This window comes from Schistocerca serialis, unplaced genomic scaffold (assembly GCF_023864345.2).
Source record: "Schistocerca serialis cubense isolate TAMUIC-IGC-003099 unplaced genomic scaffold, iqSchSeri2.2 HiC_scaffold_1420, whole genome shotgun sequence".
Lineage (NCBI taxonomy): Eukaryota > Metazoa > Arthropoda > Insecta > Orthoptera > Acrididae > Schistocerca > Schistocerca serialis.
This window is the reverse complement of record NW_026047648.1, coordinates 5,152,252-5,174,108: the sequence shown is the minus strand read 5'-3', so window position 1 is coordinate 5,174,108 and position 21,857 is coordinate 5,152,252. Positions and strand designations below refer to the sequence as shown.

The window sequence follows — 21,857 nt, the reverse complement described above, 5'->3', positions numbered from 1 at the left end:
CCGAATTGGGTCACGGTCAATTCCACGTGGGACCTGTCAGTTCGAGTTGGGACGTAAACTGCGGCACCTCAGAGTTTTGACCGAGTGCCGTCCACAGAGGGCCCGCTTGTCAGCAGAGGACAGCACGGAACACCACAGTTGCAAATGTGGCGAGCATTTTAAGCGGCACTGTGGAATTACACGCTACTGCCCGTCTCGAGATCGACAGTCATGTGTCGAATGCAAATTTCTGAGGTTACACACCGAGCTTTCGATCACTACTTTGTCTGTAATTGCGAGTTTACTAGGGGGCACAGTAACTGGAATTTTTATTTTGCATTTTATTGAACCCTACATTTACAGTATTTTAGTTCCCTTCAAAGTATCATCCGTGTGCAACGGTACACTTAGCCCGATGCTTTCGCCACTGCCGGAAACAGTTCTGGAACTCTCGTGGCAGGATACTGTTCGAAGCCGTCAGTGCGTTTTCTTTGACGTCATCTACATCACCAATTCAGTTTCCTTTTGGACTTCGCTTCGTCCGTGAAAATAAAAAAAAAGTCAGAGTGAGATTGGGTGAGAGGGTGGACGAGGGACAAGCACCGTGTCAAGTTTTGCCACAGACTGTCGGCCTGTCGGAGCTGTGACGGCTGGAGCATTGTCTCGCTGGAGCAACCAGTTCCCATTTTTCCCCAGTTCTGGCCATATTCACTGCACACACCTTCGAATCTTCCTAACACATCCTCATAAAAATATCGGCTCACAAACTGTCTGGAACAACACACTCCCTGTAAACAATTCCATTCATATCAAAAACATAGATAAACACTGTTTTCATGTCGGACGGCACTCGACGTGCTTTCTCGGGCCGTGGCAATGTTCGAGTTTTCCACTGGCTCCGCACTCGCTTTTACCCCTCGACTCCAGATTGTACCCGTAGTACCGACTCTCATCCGGCAGTTGGACAGTTTTGCATTTCACTCTTCGAACCGTGGCAAACATTAACGTGGTTTTCTGTTCGGTCACCTGTGAGTGAGCGAGGAACAAATTTTGCATACTCAGTCTCGTGTGCAAATCTTCAGTTAAGATTTACTGGACTGTGCTCCGTGACACTTTTCTTTCCTGAGAAATTTGGTCAATGGTCCTCTGAGAATTGCTAGTTTGATTGATTGTGGCAATCGTTTTCATCATTTCTTGATGTCTAAGTACAACCACAGTGTGGCACTTTTCAGTCGATGTTTTGCGAGATCTGAAATAAGAGAACCACTCTTAGCCCTGCGATTTCTCCAAAGCATCGTCACTAAAGGCTTGCCGAAGCATCCCAATAGTCTCTGCTGCAGTTTTCCCCGACAGGAAACAAAATTTCATGCAGACTCTCTGCTCGTTGTCAACCGTGTCATTAAATGCCAAAGGAAGCGAACAGAAACACTAACAAGAGAGCGCAACAAACAAACCACTGAACTCCAACTGATGCCAGCTTCCTGAGCCATGTGGAATACCCCTAACCGACACCAGCTAGTACCACAACACGTAACAACAAAGCGTGCACATCCAACTGCAGCATTCCAGGTATTTTTTGATCCCATCTCAAAGTCTCAGTTTTCACTGCAGTTTATCAGTGTGTAAATTCACAGGTGAACCAGTAACACTGCTATACACTCAGTCATTAAACAGAATTTCAACACCAACAGACTTGTTAACAGTTTTGACAGTCAATTTTTGTACGTGAAGTTAATAGATGGTTTTAGTGAATAAATTTACGTGTTGAAATGAAAATTTGTTTTACTCAGATATCTTCAATCACATTAAATAATACGCAAATCCCTGCTAAAGGATCTACGCGCGAGGCCACAGTTAAATTTTAAATTCCGCACATTAAAATTACAGGATATGCCTCAAATACGTGGCCTGCTGAAAATTACTTTTCTGGGTTAGCAAAGGTAACCCTGAATAGGGGATTTTGCAGGGTGATTCCCAAATCAGATGTAATGTGGAACACCACCCTCTGGCATTACACTTTCAGTTCTACAAATGTTGTCAAGTAATTCTGTGTAGCCTCAAAATCTACTTCCCCATACTGGACCAAGTTGTCAAGTCTTACACGCTGCTCACGCAACTGGGTTTTTAGCACGTAATTGGCACGGTTATGAAGATTTTCAGATTTTCCACTGCGGCAACACATTTCCGTGGAAAATAATACTGCAAAGGAGCAAGACATCGAGAAGCAGATTCAAAATGCACAGGGAACGGAGACGCGGCCAAAGTCCTCGAGGTCTCTGCCAGGGGAACAGACGCGAACAACCGGCCCGAACGCGGCTACACTCCACCGCACTGTACAGCGGAATTCTGCCGCAGTCGGGGGCCGACGTCAACACGCAGAACAAGTGGCAGCAGGGCGGCCTCCACATAGCGGCAGGATACAGCAGGCAGGGCGCCGCAAAGCTCCTGCCGGTCCCCAGAGTGAACAGAGATGTGAGGGACAGCGAGAGGCAGGCAGTTCTGCAGACCGCTGCGGCGCGTGGTGAAGCGGCCGCGGTGGGAGTGACGCTGCGGGTGGGTGTGGTCGAGTCCGCGGCCGCCGGTGACTGCTGCTGCTGCTGCTGCTGCTGCTGAAGACCTCTCCAGCTTGCCATAGCCTACAACAGGAAGGTAGTAATTAACACTCTGAGGGGGATTCGTGCCATGTAACGCAGGCCTGTGATACGATGCTGTAAGTAAAACAAATAAAAGACTGGTATGCCACACATCAAGTGCCACCAAATTACTGAAATTTGTATCCACTCCTCTTCCCCCCCCCCTTCCACAACCACCCTTTCTCCTCCTCATACTGTCTTCCTTCCACACGTGAGACTTCCTAAACTACTGCCTTTGACTTTGTTCAAAAAACTCTCAAGCTTTCCGAACAGAAGTTTGTGTTCACACCTCTCGAATATCAGCCATTAACAGTTTAACCTTTAGGTGTTTTCGGTGGTGTGCACAGACTGATCTGTTGCATAGCACGAGGTCTAATCTGACTGCAGTTAACGAAGCCAACGAATGTGAATACGGGATATAGTGTGTGGTAACAGGAGTGATCTGCAGCACGTTTCATCACAATAACTGAAACTGCAAAGTAAATTCAGGAAAGCTGTATCGTAACAGACACGTCTGCGACACGTATTCCAATACGTACTAGGTGTACAACTTTGCTTTTGCCGTTTACCGATAGGTGGCGACAATGGGAAGTAGTGGTCGAAAGAAACAGATCGCAGATGTCAGGCAGTTAGCTCGGCCCTCGGTCAACATAACCTCGTTCAAACATTAGTCGATTTGTGTCTGCACCATAAAGTTGTTCTGGATTGAAAATGTCAGTTTACGAGCCTAATTCTAGTCATTTGCGGGAGGTGTTACTGTTTAGTTTCAATATGAAGAGAACTGCAGGTTAGTCTTATTGAACGCTCTCTATTATGTACGGTATAAGTGAAAGAACGTTTCGTGAGTGATTTTAACTTCGCAGACCGGCATAGCGGTGGAAGAGAGAATGTTTTCGAAGATGCAGAATTGGAGACACTGCAGAGTGAACACTCGAGTCAAACTCGGGAAGAATTGGCACGATTAGTGGGAGTGACACAGCGAGCCTATTCGAAACGTCTCGAGGCTATGGGCACGATTCAGAAAGAAGGAACTTGGAGTCCCGTGTGAGCTGAAACCGAGAGAGACTGAATGGCGTTTGTGAACAGTTGCTTCAGAGGCAAAAAACGAAAGGGATTTCTGCATCGCATTGGGACTGGGGACAAACCGAATATTCACAGCTCAAAGATCGTGCTCTGCATTTGGTGGGACCAGCTCTGTGTCGTGTACAATGAGGTGTTGAAACCAAGTTAAACAATCACAGGTGCTCGTTATCAAACACAATATGTTTGAGCAGAGTGTTCGAAGACAAACGGCCGCAATACAGTGGGAGGTATGATAAAGGGATTTTGCAGTATGACAACACTCGACCCCACATTGCAAAAGGGTCAAAACGTACTTTGAAACGTTAAAATGGGAAGTCGTACCCCACCCGCCGTATTGTCCTGACATTGCTCCCTCTGACTATCACCTGTTCAGATCAATGGCGCACGGCCTGGCTGACCAACACTTCAGATCTCACAAAGAAGTCACAAATTGGATCAATTCGTGGATCACTTCAAAAGATGAACCATTTTTTCGACGTGGGATTCGTACACTGCCCGGAAGATGGGAGAACGTAGTGGCCAGCGATGGAAAATACTTTGAATGATACGTGTGTAACCAATTTGTTTCATTAAAGCCTCAAATGCCGGGGGAAAAAAATGGCAGAAGCAAAGTTTTACACCTTGTATTACTCACGTATGTTGCACATAAATTATGAAAAATGCATCAGGGTACCAATCGAGTTTGTTGCTGTATACAGCGACCTGGAATTTGGCCTCGAGGAAATCTACGGATCACAATGGACAAATTAATGAAATAAAGAACGAAATGAAAAGGGATCCATTCTTACCGTGTCGACCGGCAACGAAGCGTCCAGCGATTCTTCCATTGCGGCAACAAATAGGCTGACGATTAATGTTCACAGGCGTCAACTTCTCCGATTTGGTTTGTGCTGCAGGGAACTGTTCGTAAACAGATATTTGAATCATTAACATCTTAACAGCAAATTGAACATTTTAACACAGATTGATTTCACATTAATTATCATTCACACACAGATTCACACTAATTTACATAGTTGTCTTAACTATGAATTGCCAGTAAACATGTAATCATCACATTTTTTGTTTTCTGTTTTTATTGAGCACAAACAACTGGACATGCTTCTAAGATATAAAATATTGTCAAGCCAAGTACACGCACAGCATTTTCTACGCATCTGCATCCACTGTCACACACTAACAGCAGTTCAACACTGAATACATTTTAGTAATATGTATTTAAATCCAAATACAGTCCAATTGCATACATATGATGACAATGAGGCAGCTACCCAAGGGATAAGCAAAAGTCAGTAATTGACAGTGCCACACTACATTCAATCATTCTCTGCTCGGCAGTCTGGAGCAAAGCAGGCATCACCAAAATCTGAAGTGACAAGAAATGTTCAATAATCGCTAGAAAGATCACTGGATCTGTTAATTTTGACAGTGTGAGGCTGATGTGCTTTTCCATCAACACTTGGTATGAAAACTGCCATTAGTTCAAGGTTTTTATATATTGAGATGCAGTGGCAAGTTAAACTACTGCAGGCCTAGGGCAGCAAAAATAAATAAGGTCCCCAGTCGGAGTTACAAATTTATGTGCTTGTAGTGTCCACTCTGTACAAAATAAGTCGGATGCTTCAGAAAAGAGTGAAGTATTGATAATGTATGTAGTCAATGCTCTAATGAAGGTCAGTTTTCACTGCCCCTCACGTCATGTCGCGTCTAAACACTCCACAATGCATTTCAAATGGCGGCGTCCACATTGGCCATCAAATCACTGTCGAGGTTTCTCAGGAAGAAAGTTTTGATGGCCGACATCACGCATTTATCACACGATCCAGAAACGCATTTCCTTCCGATATACAGTGACATATGGATCTCCTAACTTTGTTTTGTCACACATTTTGTGTTATTTCTATTAGTTATTTTTGTTATTTGGTATAATTTGTTCCATTTTGTTGTTTATTTTGTTAAAATGTTTAATTCTATAATGAATGACAAAAGATTAATTGAAGCAGTGAGGTAGCTTACGAATTGTAGAACACGAGTGTACTTCATTACTTGCTCTATACTACATTTCTAAAGTGGACTTCTATACATACCGCTATATTATTTAATATTTTACAATGAAATGGATGGCAGTATGCATGCAACTTTAAGCGGAAGAGATACTATGGTTAAAACCAGAGTACCGGTATTAAGTGGAATATATCTGGAAGTGGTCAGGCATTTATAATGTTCGATAAAGAAATGGACTGAAACCTTCAGGCATTGCATCTGCAAACCACTGTGAGGTGCATGGCAGAGTGTACGTCCCACTGTACCAGTATTAGGGTTTCTTCCCATTTCGTTCACGTACACAGTGCGAGACGATCGAATGCCTCTGTACCAACAGTAATTATTTTAATCTTATCCTCACGATCCCTATTTGAGCGATACGTAGGGGGGTTGTCGTATATTCCTAGGGTCAGCATTTAAAGCGAGTCCTCGAAACTTTGTTCGTAGACTTTCTCGGGATATTTCACATCTGTCTTCCAGAGTCTCGAAGTTCGGTTCCTTCAGTCTCTGCGACACACTACCACGAATCAGACAAACCTGAAACCATTCGTGCTGGCCTGTACACGTTCAACATACCCTGCTAGTCCTATTTGGTATGGGTCCCACACTCCTGAGCAATATTCTAGAACCAGTCAGACGAGTGGTTTGTAAGCAGTCTCGCCTGTAGACCGACTGCACTTCCCCAGTACTCTACCAATGAACTGAAGCCCACCACCTGCTTTGCCTACAACTGATCCTATGTGATCTTTCCATTTCATATCCCTACAAAGTGTTAAACCTAGGTATTTGTACGAGTAGGCCGATTCCAGCAGTGATACTCTGATATTATAGTCATATGGTACTACATTTTTTCGTTATGTGAACTGCAAAATTTTACATTTCTGAGCATTTAAAGCAAGTTTACAATTGTTGCACCACTTTGAAATCTTCTCAGGATCTGACTGAATAAATATATGAATATGCAGCTTCTCTTAGATAGTACTTAATTGCAGATAACTGCATCAGCTGCAGAAAGTCTGATTTTACTATTAATATTAACATTGTCTGTACGGTTATTAATATGCAACATCAACAGCAGTGGTCCCAACACATTTCCCTGGGGCACACCTAAAGTTACATCTACATCAGATGACAACTCTCCACCCAAGATAACACACTGTGTCCTCCACACGAAAAGGTCCCCAATTCGGTCACAAATTTCACTTGACACCCCTGAGCTGTGGTACCGAATCAAATGCTTTTCACAAGTGGAGAAATACTGCAACTACCCGATTACCTCGATGAAAAGTTTTCAGTACGTCTGCGAGAGAAGTGCGAGTTGGGTTACTCGTGACTGACATTTTCAAGATCCGTGCTGCCTGGCATTGAGGTGGTCACACTGTTCACAATACCTCATAATGTTTGAACTCGGGATACATTCTAAGATTCTACAACAAACCTACGTCAAGGATATTGGACGGTTGTTTTGTGGATCACTTCTACCCTTCTTGTACACGGCTGTGGCCTGCGCTTTTTTCCTAGAACTGGGCAGAGTTCTTTTTTTCGAGAGATCTACAATAGATTATAGTAAGAAGAGGGCTAACTCGGCAGCAAATTCAGTATAGAATCAGAAGGATTCCATAGGGCACTAGAGCTGTCCAATTTTAAGGATTTCAGATTTTTTTCTCAACACCATTAATACTCGCTTCCATTCACCTTTTCTGTGTTATAAGTATTAAATTAGGGTAATTCTCCTGGATTTCCCTTTGTAAAAGAACATTTGAAAATGAAGTTAAGTATTTCAGCTTTTGGTTTGCTAACCTCAATTACAGTCCCTGGCTCTTTTGCTTGGGGCTGGACACAACTTTGGTGTCAGCCTTTACATATGACCAGAATTTCTTTGGGTTTTGTGAAATATCACGCTACAACATTCTGCTGTCAGTCACTGAAGGCATCACACACTGCTCTTAACAGCTGACATTTCATTCGGCATCTCTCTATCTGTAGCCCGACGCTTTGTTTTATGCCTATTACATAGTAAACTCCGTTTCTTTAGAAGTTTCTCCACAGTAGCTGTATACTGTGGAGGTTCTCTCTCATTATTAGCTGTTCTACTGGGTACGTATCCATCCAGCACATGGTCAGCTGTTCTTTTAAACTTTACCCGTAGTTCCTGTACACACTCCTGCACTGTGCTGGAAGTTTGAAGTTCTTCAGTGAGATATGACACGACTGATTTTTTATCTAGTTTCTGCTTGTTTTAGTTGTCCTTTTTACTTTGGTACTCACTGTCGCCACAACTGCATCACGCTCACTGATACTAGTTTCGATGCTGACATCCTCAAAGAAGTCAGATCTGCTTGTTGCCAATAGATCCAACACATTTCCATCACGAGCGGTGCCCCTAACTATTTGTTCTAGTAGTTTTCAGTTAAGGCATTTAGTAAATTTTCACAGCTCGTCTTATCGTGCCCACCAGAAACAGAACTAATTTTCCCAATTAACTGTCTGACGATTAAAGTCTCCACCGACGATTACAGTACGATCGGGGAACTCGTACGTGCAAGTGAACCGAAGCTTTCTCTGAAGGTTTCTGTTACATCAGGAGACGAGTCTGGTGGGTGACAGAAGGATAAAAGTATTTTACACCCGCCATCGATACTGCGCCTCGCTCCAACAATATGAAGTTTCAATTTCTATCTCAGTCGATACGACTCTTTTCTACTGCAACAAATACACCACCTCCATTCCCCAACTGCCTATCCTGTCAATATACACTCAAATTTTTCCCGAAAATCTAACCGCCATCAATTTCAGTTTTCAACCAGCTTTCTGTACCTAGTGTTATGCAACCTTCACCGCATTTCACGAGCACTTCAAACTCTGGCACTGTTGCAAATGCTTCGAGAGTTAACCGTTAAGATTTTAATACTCTCACCTGCGGGAGACATTTCTTTCTATCTTACACTGATACTTCCCTGTATCGTACAAGTATCACTGTCTGGACTGGACGGAGAGCCGTCTAATCTAAAAATCGCACCCCACACACAGTCTGCTACCTGACTACTGCCCTCTGCCGTATAGGGCACACCTGATTCATTTAAGGGGACCCTGCAGTTCTCAGCCCTATAGCACAGGTCCAGGAAGTGACAGCCTAGCTTGTCACACAATCTTCAGAGTCTCCGGTTCAGTCCTCCACTCGACTCTGAAACGAGCGGCCACAATCAGTTCTGCGAACAGTGCAGCAAATTGTGAGCTTCGTTAAAACTTATCACGGACCCTCACTACTACGATGCAAAGTTATTCCCGTAAAGACACCGTCACGGTGTGGCTGACAGATGTAAAGTAATCTGTAGAGATAATCACGCTGTCACTTATCTCGACACTGCCGAATAGCCACCGTGCACGTGGCTTCGTCGTCTAGGCGACGATCGATTCCTTTGCTGCTCCAGATGAAAAAGGTGTGGGTTTTGACTATTACCAGACCGACCGAAATCACGAAGCAGGAGTCCACTATTTTTGTTTAGAAAATCTCTGATCACAAAAATAAAGTACCACGTGCACTGTGGATACCACATATTTATCGAGAAACACACAAAAACAACAACTCTCGACCGCAGCCAAAACGCGAGTGGCCGAAATCACGTTGCTGACCAATGACCTCAGAGTTGTATCGACAAAGAACTTACAATTTCTGTATCGATTATTGATACTACATTTTGAAGTTGCGTGAAATATCAAATAGCATAAAGGATAATTCAGTGACAATAATAATAAGAGTGAGAAAATTGTACATATAAATAATGCAATTCAAACTTTTAGAAATAATAAAAGTTTTAATTTAAATATACTTCCAAATTTGAATTGATCGCAAGACCTACCTTATGATCATACTAAGTGATCAGTTTTCGAAAACTACTTTAATTATCGTATAATGTCTCACAAAAAAAAAAAATGGGCTCTATTGGTAAGCTCCATTACAAACTAAGCACAAGTCGGGTCTTCTCAGCTGTCTATTCCAGTCACTGGAATGACCCAAGAATGACCTCAGAGCCCGGACAGGCATTTGTTCTAAAGTGTGGGATAACGTGCAGTCTGTTGGATGCTGTCCCTTCAATGGCTGCTGGAATAGGCTCTTCAGCATACTGAATAACACCCTCGGGCAGACACACTGAGGGCTCCCGGTGTCCTTTCCCGATTCTTGCAGCCATTTCTCCAAGTGGTACCATCATTCGCCGTATGTTCGAACTGCCTACAATTAGTAGACCCCTACACTTTTGCGTTTGCCTCCTCCTGACTCGGATAAAACAGGTTTCCCCACAAACAGGTGAAGTGAGTCCCACAGAGTCAGTTCCAGTTTCAGTGAAAAACTTCAACTCCAACTCGTCGGTTACGGGGATCGGTACGACACCCCGAGTCCTCCCCGGTCCCCTTCCACGTCGTACGGCAGGCCCGGATCTACCACTGACGTGCCACTTACATTTGAGTGCACAAGTAATGGCAGCTCCTGTACTTTCTGCAGAGGACACTTGACTTACAGGAGAGGACGGTACTCGAGGTACCTCCGGTACCAGTATAGGAGGTACACAGCTCTCGGCAGCTCTCCCGACGCACCGCTTCGCAGCAACTGCCTATCTTTTGACAATACTCGGGACGATTTCCAGCTGCGTATGAATGTCAGCCAATTAATTCCATGTTGGAGAACAACATTCACAGTGAGGCAGCATTTTGGCTGCAACAATGGCAAAGTATTTTGTGTGTAGTATACCTCAGACTTCTAGAAGAATATAATAATTCCAATCCCAAAGAAAGCAGGTGTCGACAGATGTGCAAATTACCGAACTATCAGTTTAATAAGTCACAGCTGCAAAATACTGAAGCGAATTCTTTACAGACGAATGGAAAAACTGGTAGAAGCCAACCTCGGGGAAGATCAGTTTGGATTCCGTAGAAATATTGGAACACGTGAGGCAATACTGACCCTACGACTTATCTTAGAAGAAAGATTAAGGAAAGGCAAACCCACGTTTCTAGCATTTGTAGACTTAGAGAAAGCTTTTGACAATGTTGTCTGGAATACTCTCTTTCAAATTCTGAAGGTGGCAGGGGTAACATACAGGGAGCGAAAGGCTATTTACAATTTGTACAGAAACCAGATGGCAGTTAAGAGTCGAGGTGCACGAAAGGGAAGCAGTGGTTGGGAAAGGAGTGAGGCAGGGTTGTAGCCTCTCCCCAATGTTATTCAACCTGTATATTGAGCAAGCAGTAAAGGAAACAAAAATTCGTAGTAGGTATTAAAATCCATGGAGAAGAAATAAAAACTTTCAGGTTCGCCGATGACATTGTAATTCTGTCAGAGACAGCAAAGGACTTGGAAGAGCAGTTGAACGGAATGGACAGTGTCTTGAAAGCAGCATATAAGATAAACATCAACAAAAGCAAAATGACGATAATGGAAAGTAGTCGAATTGAGTCGGGTTATGCCGAGATAATTAGATTAGGAAATGAGACACTTGAAGTAGTAAAGGAGTTTTGCTATTTGGGGAGCAAAATAACTGATGATAGTCGAAGTAAAGAGGATATAAAATGTAGACTGGCAATGGCAAGGAAAGCGTTTCTGAAGAAGAGAAATTTGTTAACATTGAGTATAGATTTAAATGTCAGGAAGTTGTTTCTGAAAGTATTTGTATGGAGTGTAGCCATGTATGGAAGTGAAACATGGACGATAAATAGTTTGGACAAGAAGAGAATAGAAGCTTTCGAAATGTGGTGCCACAGAAGTATGCTGAGGATTAGATGGATAGATCACATAACTAATGATGAAGTATTGAATAGAATTGGCGAGAAGAGGAGTTTGTGGCACAACTTGACTAGAAGAAGGGATCGGTTGGTTTACATGTTCTGAGGCATCATGGGATCACCAATTTAGTACCAGAGGGCAGCGTGGAGGGTAAAAATCGTAGAGGGAGACCAAGAGATGAATACACTAAACAGATTCAGTAGGATGTAGGTTGCAGTACGTAAAGTGAGATGAAGGTTGCACAGGACAGGGTAGCATGGAGAGCTGCATCAAACCAGTCTCAGGACTGAAGACCACAATAACAACAACTAATGTATCAGAGTCTTGTTTACATACATATTTGTGGCAGGCTTATTTACTGTAAAATAGCGCTCTGGACTGTGTGTGAAACAGTTTTGGAAGCATCAGTGGTCAACATTTACGTGGTTTCACTAGTTCACTGCAATGAAGTTTAACTATTAAAAGCCAAAGACACAATGTAAAGAAAATTTCTAAATCTTGAAGGGAAAGGTATTGAGGACAATATCACTATTGCACAAAAATTTGCACCGAACCAGTAACTAAACTTAACCTTGAACAAATTGTTTCTCACAGGGTGTGATGGCAGGTCACAACATTCTGTTTTAACAAAAAATTGTGTTTCAACTTTCTAAAATATTTATAAAATGCAGATTCCTCTTCCTCGGGCTCTTTGTAGAGTGAGAAATCCCCCTCTGTACCACGTAATAACATTTTTTGGACCCACTGCACTGTTTCACACTTCTCTCTTCTTTCTCTAATATACAAGCTATCCCTGCAAGCTGAAAACCATTTGAGTCCAACAGATGTCATTTCTATACAAATGTGGTATCCAGCATCCACATATTTATGTAACCGTAATTGAACTGAACTGGCCTGAACAGTAATATACATACTCAAAGATATCGGTCGAAACTTGCAGTGTATATCAGCATTTAGCACAGCAATTATCAGGTAGAGAGCAACAAAATAAGAAAATTACCTTTTATTTTGATGCCTGAAAACAAAGCCTGTAAAATTACAGTAACAGTTTGGTAACCACAGTACAAGACACTAGTTGTTATAAATATTGCTATTGTACGTATGTTTGTGCCTTCATTTTAACAACATTCTCAATTATGTCATTTAAATTCATCTCCTTTCAATTGATAAAATGGCTCGACTGGCTAGTCATTCTAGATTCATCATTAGTTTCAGAGAAACTGCTCTCGGATGATGCGACAGAGATAAATGATCCAGAAGTATTGCACTGTAAGTGACACACAGAGTAATGATTCGTGGAAGTCCCATCTAATTATAAATTTGAAGGTTTCCTAGGCCATCAATATAAGAGCAACTTCCACACACTTATCGATTTGTACAGAGATGCCTAAAATCTCTATTTCTTTCAGCACATGCTCCTTATCAATCTCTTACATTTCTACCAAATACTCCAGTGCTACAGCCAGAACATCAGCAGCTTGAAGCATGAATTTAGTTTCAACCATTTGGAACAGTTTGGCCATTTTTTCATGGTTAAATAGCATTGCAACATTTTCTTTATAATTCTGTCAATGCATTTAATCGATGATTGACTAACTTCCTGAATTGATAATCCAGCATTTATTTATTTTTATTTACAAGTCAAGTTCCATAGGACCAAATTGAGGAGCAAATCTCCAAGGTCATGGAACATATCAGTACATGAAATTACAACTAAAGTAATAATACATAAAAATAAAATGTTTCTGAAACCGAAAAAAGTCAATCCGTAAGTTTACGTAAATGCAATCAACAATACAACAAGAATCAGCTTAAGCTTTCAAGGAAAACCTAAACAGAATAGAAGGAGTGACGCATGAGGAAACTTCACGTTTCGACTTTAACGCACGTGGATTACTGCTAAGATTTTTGAATTCTTGTGGTAGCTTATTGAAAATGGGTGCAGCAGTATACTGCACACATTTCCGCACAAGAGTTAAGGAAGTCCAATGCAAATGCAGGTTTTATTTTTGCCGAGTACTAACAGAGTGAAAGCTGCTTATTCTTGGGAATAAGGTAATATTGTTAACAAGAAGAATGGGAAGAGTTACTCCAAAATATAATACCATACGACATAAGCGAATGAAAATAAGCAAAGTAGACTAATTTTCGTGTTGAATGCTCACTTACTTTGGATACCATTTCAATAGTAAAAATGGAAACATTAAGGGGCTCCGGAAAGGCTCAAAATCATGAAAAGTTCAATTTTTACTTTTTTGCGTTTTCTGAATCTGCAGACTATTACCTTTTAATAGATATATAATTTATTCAATTCCGAAGAGTACAACTATTTTTAAATTTTTTTTGAAATGTGTTCTACATGGACGTGACCCACTGTGGCGCTGTTAAACTGCTGTCAAATGGTGTTATTATTAACGTCCGTGTTCATCAGGTACATTTTAGTGATGTGAGAAAGTATGTGTTGTGGCTAACCTGTGATGGTTCAATATATATCGCTGGTGTGATTGTCGATTGTTTCATGTTTATTTACTCTGTCGTTATCTCGAAAATATTCGTAATTAATTCTGTTTCTTGAGTCTCTGTTTTGTTGAAGTATAATAATGAGTAAAAGTAAAGTTATTAGAAATCCTCTGAAGGCTTTTAAGGAAAGGAGAAATGTTGGAAAGCCAAAGGTATGTGTTATTACTGTAAACAATGAAGACGATAACCAAGTGAGTGAACCTAACCTCTCAAGTACACCTGCCCATAGCAGTCAAAGTCGGAAAGAAAATACTTCACAGAAGAAGCTTGGTTCAATGAGTGAAAAATATGAATGTTTTATGGGCGAATCGGATGTGAATGAATTATTTGATATGTCGGTTCTCAAAGGAATTTTTGCAAACTGTGTAAGATGTATTCATTGTAGTGAAGTTGGTCTGGAACTCTCCATAATAAAGCACGTAGGACTTGCTAGTGAAATACAACTGAAATGTGATAAGTGTTCATACATGACCACCTTTTGGAACAGTGTTGCAGTAACTGCAACTGAAGAAAATGGTAGCAAAATCTACGAACACAACAACGAGCGATGCTTGCTTTAGACAAGGAACACCTTCGGGCTGCAGACAGGGCTGTAAAGAGTCTAGAAATACAAGCAAGAGTAAACAGGAGGAGGAACAAGAGGAAGCTGGAGGAGGAGTTTGCAGAGGATGAAGATAATCCATCCTATGGACCTGGAATGCACTAAAAAGTTAATCCAATCTTTGTCGCTCGATTCCCAAAACTTATTTTCTCATGCTAATTACATGTTTTCTAAGGATCTTCCAAACATATTTGTTTCAAACTTTCAGTAAATGTTACACAGTACCTTCTGCATAATTTGACACAGCCTTTTTCCAAAAAACTGTATATTTTTGAATATATAAATAAAAAATTGCAAAAAATGTTGTGAATTTTCATTACAATTGAAAAAATCATCTTTAATAACTGAACTAAAATTTTGTAAAATCCCTGTGCTAAGTTGTAGCCCATATTCCAATAAATAATCTGTAAGAAGTTCAACTTCCTACTCCAATACTTTGTGAGGAAAGATGTAATTTATAAGCGTTATTTTAACATTGCAAGTATAGGGCGTTCCGGAGCCCCTTAGTCTTTGAACAAGATCCTGAATGTGGGCTTTCCACAAAAGTTTACTATCTATCTGAACACTCAGAGAAATTTGAACTGTTCAGTTTCACTAATCTTATGTCCATACTGTGAAATTAAAACATCAGAATTTGTTGAATTTTGTGTTAGAAACTGTACAAACTGAGTCTTACTGTGATTTAGCATTAGTTTATTTTCTACAAGCCATGAACTTATGTCATGAACTGCACTATTTGAAACTGAGACAGTGTTGCACACAACATCCCTTACTACCAAGCTAGTGTCCTCAGCAAACAAATATTTTAGTTACCCTTAATACTAAAGGGCACATGATTTACATAAATAAGTAACAGGAGTGGCCCCAACACTGATCCCTGGGGCAAACCGCATTTGACCCTACCCCACTCAGATCCCACATCACAGCCATTATCAACATTGTGAATAATGACGTTTTGCTGCCTGTTGCTAAAGTAAGAGGTGAACCAATTGTGAGCTACTCCCTTATTCCGTAATGGTCCAACTTCTGGAGCAATATTTTGTGATCAACACAGTCAAATGCCTTTGTTAAATCAAAAAATATGCCTAGCGTCTGAAACCTTTTGTTTAACCCATCCAAAACCTCAGGGAAAAGAGAATATAGCATTTTCAGTTGTTAAAGGACTTCTAAAGCCGAACCATACATTTGATGGCAAACTGTGTGATAAAAAATGATCTATTATCCTTACATACACAGCCTTTTCAATAACTTTAGCAAACACTGATGGCATAGAAATAGGTTCAAAATTTTCTACATTATTCCTTTCTCCCTTTTCATAAAGCGGCTTTACTACCAAGTACGTTAATCGTTCAGGAAACTGACGATTCCTAAAGGAAAAATTACAAATAAGGCTAAGTACAGGGCTAACATGTGCAGCATAGTACTTTAATAGTCTGCTAGGCACTCCATGATAACCAGGAGAGTCCTTAGTCTTCAGTGATTTAATTATTAACTAAATCTCCCCCTTGTCTGTATCACTGAGTATTTCAGACAACAACCTCAGAAAGGCATTTGCCAAGAGTATTATATGACTCCCTGCAAAAAATATATTTTTATTTAAATCACCAGCAATGCTTAGAAAATGGTTGTCACATACTGTGCATATATCCGATTTATCAGTAACAGACATTTTTACTACCAACTGACTTTATATCGTCGACCTGCGTGTAGCATCATGCTAGTTCGCATGGTATTTTTTTATTTACCTTCCCCCTTCCTTGTTTGTCAATGTTAATGCCCATATCATTGCATTTTTTGAAGCAAAAAGTGACAGAACTGTTACAATTTTAAACACGGCTGACGGCACCAAGTGTGTATAAACTTGCAACAAATGATGTTTACAGCAAATTGGTTACATAAAGTTTATTGTAATAAGCAATGGCTGGGTTTCAGTGTCACTACAGGTGTCTTCTTCAGTAGAAATAACATCATCTAACTTTCATTACATTAACATTGTAAGCACATTCTCAAGTAATTTTTTGAAAGTTAACAGCATTGTCTGTAACAGTTCTTTCCATCACTAAAAACTCAATCGGGGTTTTAAATTTGACAAGTCTTTAATCCAAAGTCATTTTTGGGTACTGCACATATTGTCTGACTAAATTTACTTCCCCCAGTGCTGTGCGTCTAAAGTTGATGTAGGTCATAAAGATAAATATCACATGCAGCTGGAAAGAGCAAACTCGGACATCTATTAAGGTTTGCCATAGATGGATCTTTCATACCTTCCAAAGGGCTTACAATTATTTTCACATTTCCTGTTATGACACAATAGTATTGAGCACTCCAGCAAATACCAGGCAATTATTTCAAACTGTCCCCTATTTTTTTTTCCCCTTACAAGTAATTCGAATCTATAAGTAGATGACAAAAAGAATGAAATTCTCTACAGTTCCAAAACAGGAATAGACGCGAATGCACAAACTCCACAGAGATTTAAGAAACAATTGACACAGACTGAACACAGCTTGTGGATTGACTTTTCTGAATTGTTTGTTTCACTTCTCCATGTACATCAGACAGACATGGCATCATGTTAACCTTCATCCATTCACTGCAATATCCAGACCATCTTTTCCCAGGTGTTGTTGAATATATTTTCACATATCCTCTGCAGTCTTTCCCAACATAAATAAAAAGCTAAGATGGGTTCCACAACTTCCACAATCGTGTCTCCTATACTGGCTTAACTGTAATTACAGTAAAGCTGTGTAGATGGTACAGTCATCAAAATGTTTCCTGCAGAATAGCTGCATCCAGCTCATTATCTACATTTACATACATACGCCACAAGACACGGTATGACGTATGACAGAGCTTACCTCGTACCACTACTAATCATTTCCTTTCCTGTTCCACTCATACAAGGGGTGTTCAATAAGTAATGCAACACTTTTTCTCAGTCAATATCGGTTGAAAAGAATTCAGAATTTGGGGAAGGACATCACGGAATTTCAGCCCCTATATTTTCATGAAGTTCCAATAGCTGGCAGCACTACACATAGCCTTCAAAACGGCATCTGTAACGGACTGTTTCCATCTCCGTGACAACACGAGGCCTCACACAAGCCCACGCACCTGAGAGAAACTCTCGAAACTTCATTCGACTGTTCTTCCTCACCCGCCCTACAGTCCGTATCTCTCACCTTCCGACTTCCGTCTGTTTGGTCCGATTGGGGACGCACTTCACGGGAAGCGGTACACGGATGTAGCGAGGCAATGGCTCCGATGTCGACAAGTAGAGTTGTACCGTGCGGGCTTATAGGCCCTTCCAGTAAGGTGACACGAGGTTGTCACACTGAATGGAGATCGTGTTGAATAATAGTGTTTTGCAGCTGAGCAAGTGGGGAATAATAGGGTGTACTAGAATTCTGAATAAAATCAACCTGCTTTCAGAAAAAATATCAGGACACCCCCTCTCCTCCATCCACAAACAGACAACCCAGCCCCCTCCACTTCCAGCCCCCTCCCCTTGTCTGCCACTGATGTAATGTACCAGATAAGGCACAATCCTCAATGACTCGTCTTCTAAGATGGTGTCAACACATCTTGTTTTTTGTACTGTCATGGCAGGGAAAATATGACAGCTGGTTTTGACAGTACCTAACTTCTTTTTGCTCCTTTTACCAAAACACAGCAGAGCTTACAACAGTCCATCATGAAACATTTAATTTCTTTATTTACGTTGTTGCAAAACCCCACAACAATTCACTTGTCCCCACCTACCAACATCCCTTAAAAATTTATATTATTTTATTGAAAAATCTGTAGTTATTTAAACATCATGAAGATAAGGAAGTTTTGCATTTTAACTATATGGAAAAATACTCTTCTCTTTGCATGCCATCCTTTGCCAAAATTTTGTTTCTATATCCCAAACCGTTTGTAAGATACAGGTGAGATGTTGTGGCACGATCTGAACCAAGTCCATTTCATACAATCCATTTTGCCGAGATCTCCTCCCAAGTTTAAAGACTAGTTCAATACATTAGCTGCGTTTCGTTTGCAGAAAGTATGCAACACAAACAAAACGCAAATTCATAGCAATCCTCGTTTTCCCATCCAAACTATTCAATTTTTTGCAATAGTTTACTTAATATGAAAACATCACAATAATTCTGGTTTTTAACAAAATGACAGACGTTACTTCATTACGAACCTGCCGAATGAGGTGATTAGACGAGAGAGAATCAATCTGTTTTACTCAATAGTTTGAGAAAGACTCCAAACCTCGACATTCTGTTTCGTCTCACGTTAACTGGCGTTCTCTGTGGCTTCCCGTCTTGCAGGCTGTGGTGGTACTCGCCATGTACGAGGTTTGTCCGGAAAATACGTATAAAAGTTGAATAATAACTATTTTACAATTATTCAGGTATTACAATATGGTCTCCTTCGAAGTGCCCACCCTGAGAGCGATACACTTCTGCCAACGGCTTTTCCACTGTTGATAACATTGCTGAAAGTCTTCAGTTGTGTTGTCGTTCGGTTGCCGTGTCGCTTCCGGCTCGGTGGCTTCCACATTTCCCGAGTGCCACCCCCGAAGCACCATATTGCATTTCGGGAACGTGAAGAAGTCACACGAGGCTAAATCGGGTGAATAAGGTGCGTGGTCTGTCACGGTGATTGAGCTTCGGGCCAAAAACTCGCGCACAATGAGCAACGTGTGAGCGGGCGCATTGTCGTGATGAAGGATCCATCTGCCCCCTTTTGCCAACTCCGGTCGAACTCCAGCCACACGAGCTCTGAGACGTGTCATAACTTTGACGTAAAAATGTCCCTTCACTCTCTGGCCGGGAGGGACACATTCCTTGTAAACAATGTCCCTAGAATCAAAGAAAACAATCAACATAGTCCTCACATTGGACCTCGATTTTCGCAACTTTTTTGCTCTCGGTTCTCCAGCTAGTTTCCATTCCTCGCTTTGAGATTTGAGCTCCACATCGAATTCGTAAAATCAGGACTCGTCTCCAGTGATGACTCAGTCGAGGAAGTCCCCTCGTTCCTCTGCTTCCAACCAATCCTCACAGCACTCGACCCTCTTCGCTTTCTGTTCTGGCATCAAGAGCTTCGGTATGATTTTCGCACACAATTTCTTCATTTCAAGTTTTTGTGCCAGGATTTCGTGAACGATTGTTTTGGGGATTGACAGCTCGTCAGCAATCATTCTGACCGTCAATCTACGGTCTTTAAGAACACGAGCCCGAATTCGTTCAACATTTGCATCGGAACTCTATGTCTACGGGCGTCCCGGGCGAGGGCCACCGTTCACTACTTCTCGGCCATCCCGGAACCTTTTTAACCAGTTGTTCACGGTCGGTTCCTTTGGAGACTTGTCTCCGTAAACTTGTTTCAGACACTCAAAAATCTCACAGCCATTCTTGCCTAGCTTTGCAAGAAACTTGATGTTGACGTGCTGTTCCTCAGAGAGAGCTCCAGGCCGACGGCAGGTGAAAAAGGGTGACTGTCACAACAAGCTGCCGCACACGCAGAGTGCTCCGACTGACTGAGCGTTGATGGGATTGACTACAGCAGTAGTCCCACCTGGTGGTGACTGCAACTTTTAACAAAGACATTCTTTAACTTTTATACGTATTTTCCAGACAAACCTCGTAATGTAGTTGAAGCACAGATAGGCCCATCCTCTTCTGGACATGACCTTTATAACAGCAATCCATAGCCTTCCATACAAAAAAAATTACCGATTTTGTTACATCTTTAAGTAATACACATACAAATTTTAACTAGTGTACATTATATTTAGAAAATAAAATACTTCCCACGTGAGTTTATAAGTGATACACAAATCATTTTATTCAGAAAATTGCAAATTTTATAAAGAGAGAAAAATCTGAAAATGTGGGAACAATTTTTTTTTTCCATTATACCTCCCCTTAAATGTGCCTGTCTGCAACTTAGTGTGTTATTATGGTAAGTAGCAATCTCTCTTCCGAGACTGTTTATATTCCTACCTGGAATTTCCATTGTTTGATTTCACTTATTATTTTTTTAAGAACCTCTTCACATCAGCTGTAAAATTTAATGAAACAGAATTACGAGGTTCTTGTTGCCTACCTCTGATTTATCTCTAGCACCTGAAGGACCATCTATCGAGATTGGTAATTTTACTGCTTGCTGCCTGGAAAAATTGTGGCAGTAACAATACCCCTAGCGAACCTTCACCGAGGGTTTTGGAGAGAGAAGAAATGACAGTTGTCTAGTGGAACCAGGCTCATTGTCAAAATACCAATCCCAAATGTCATCAAAGCAACAATTCTGAATGGCAAGTCAAAAAGGAAGCGTGCCATTTGATTTCAAAAGACTGGAGCTCCCTATTCATCTTGCATTCGTAATGACCATTGAATCCCAAGTCAGTCGTTTTAGGTACATGTAGGCTTTTCGAACAGTCAATTATATGAAACTTCCTGGCAGATTAAAACTGTGTGCCCGACCGAGATTAACTCGGGACCTTTGCCTTTCGCGGGCAAAGGCAAAGGTCCCGAGTTCGAGTCTCGGTCGGGCACACAGTTTTAATCTGCCAGGAAGTTTCATATCAGCGCATACTCCGCTGCAGAGTGAAGATCTCATTCTGGAGTCAATTATATGTCGCACGCTCAAAAGTGTCTGCCAAAAAAATTGTTATTGCGAAAGACAAAGACAAAAATGCTCTGTGTTCAAAAGTATACCAACAAACTTCAAATTTAATTACTGCACAAAGAATCCTCGTCTTTCATTATTTTGCACATGCAAATGTGTGTGCTTCACATGTGTGTACATACTCCAAAAGAAAAAGAGCCATCGCAACGCATGCTGGGCACAGCTCATGTTGAATAAAATCTGCTACCAGCCACAATCAAAGGTGGGTTATTTAGATCGCAGCCATTTTCAGTCTTACGCCTATCTTTAAGTAATCATACCTTATAGGTTATAAATTCTGTTTTCAAATGTAGTACACATTTTGAATGTGTGAGTTTATGTCTCGTCTGCAGGTAACAACATTTTTAGTGGCATTAATGTGTGGAAATCTGAATATGGCGGTGCAAGTGAATACTTTGGTGAGAAATGCTCAATTGTGATACGGATATTCCATCTAACAGTGAACAATTAACTCTAATCGAACGTCACAACATGAAACTGAATGTACAGTCATTTGAAGATCAGCATACGTACAAAACTGGTCCTG

At 41.2% G+C, this 21,857-nt stretch overlaps 1 long non-coding RNA gene across 1 annotated transcript in view; it reads right to left on the bottom strand.

Annotated features, from left to right (window-relative positions):
- Window positions 1–633: 633 nt before the first annotated feature.
- LOC126443010 (uncharacterized) overlaps window positions 634–21,857 on the bottom strand; it is a 30,353-nt gene continuing 9,129 nt past the window's right edge. The window contains exons 3-4 of the long non-coding RNA XR_007581806.1: window positions 4,484–4,595; window positions 634–2,615 (exon numbers count right to left, since the gene is read on the bottom strand). This is a non-coding gene — a long non-coding RNA (uncharacterized LOC126443010). The remainder of the gene's footprint in view (window positions 2,616–4,483; window positions 4,596–21,857) is intronic.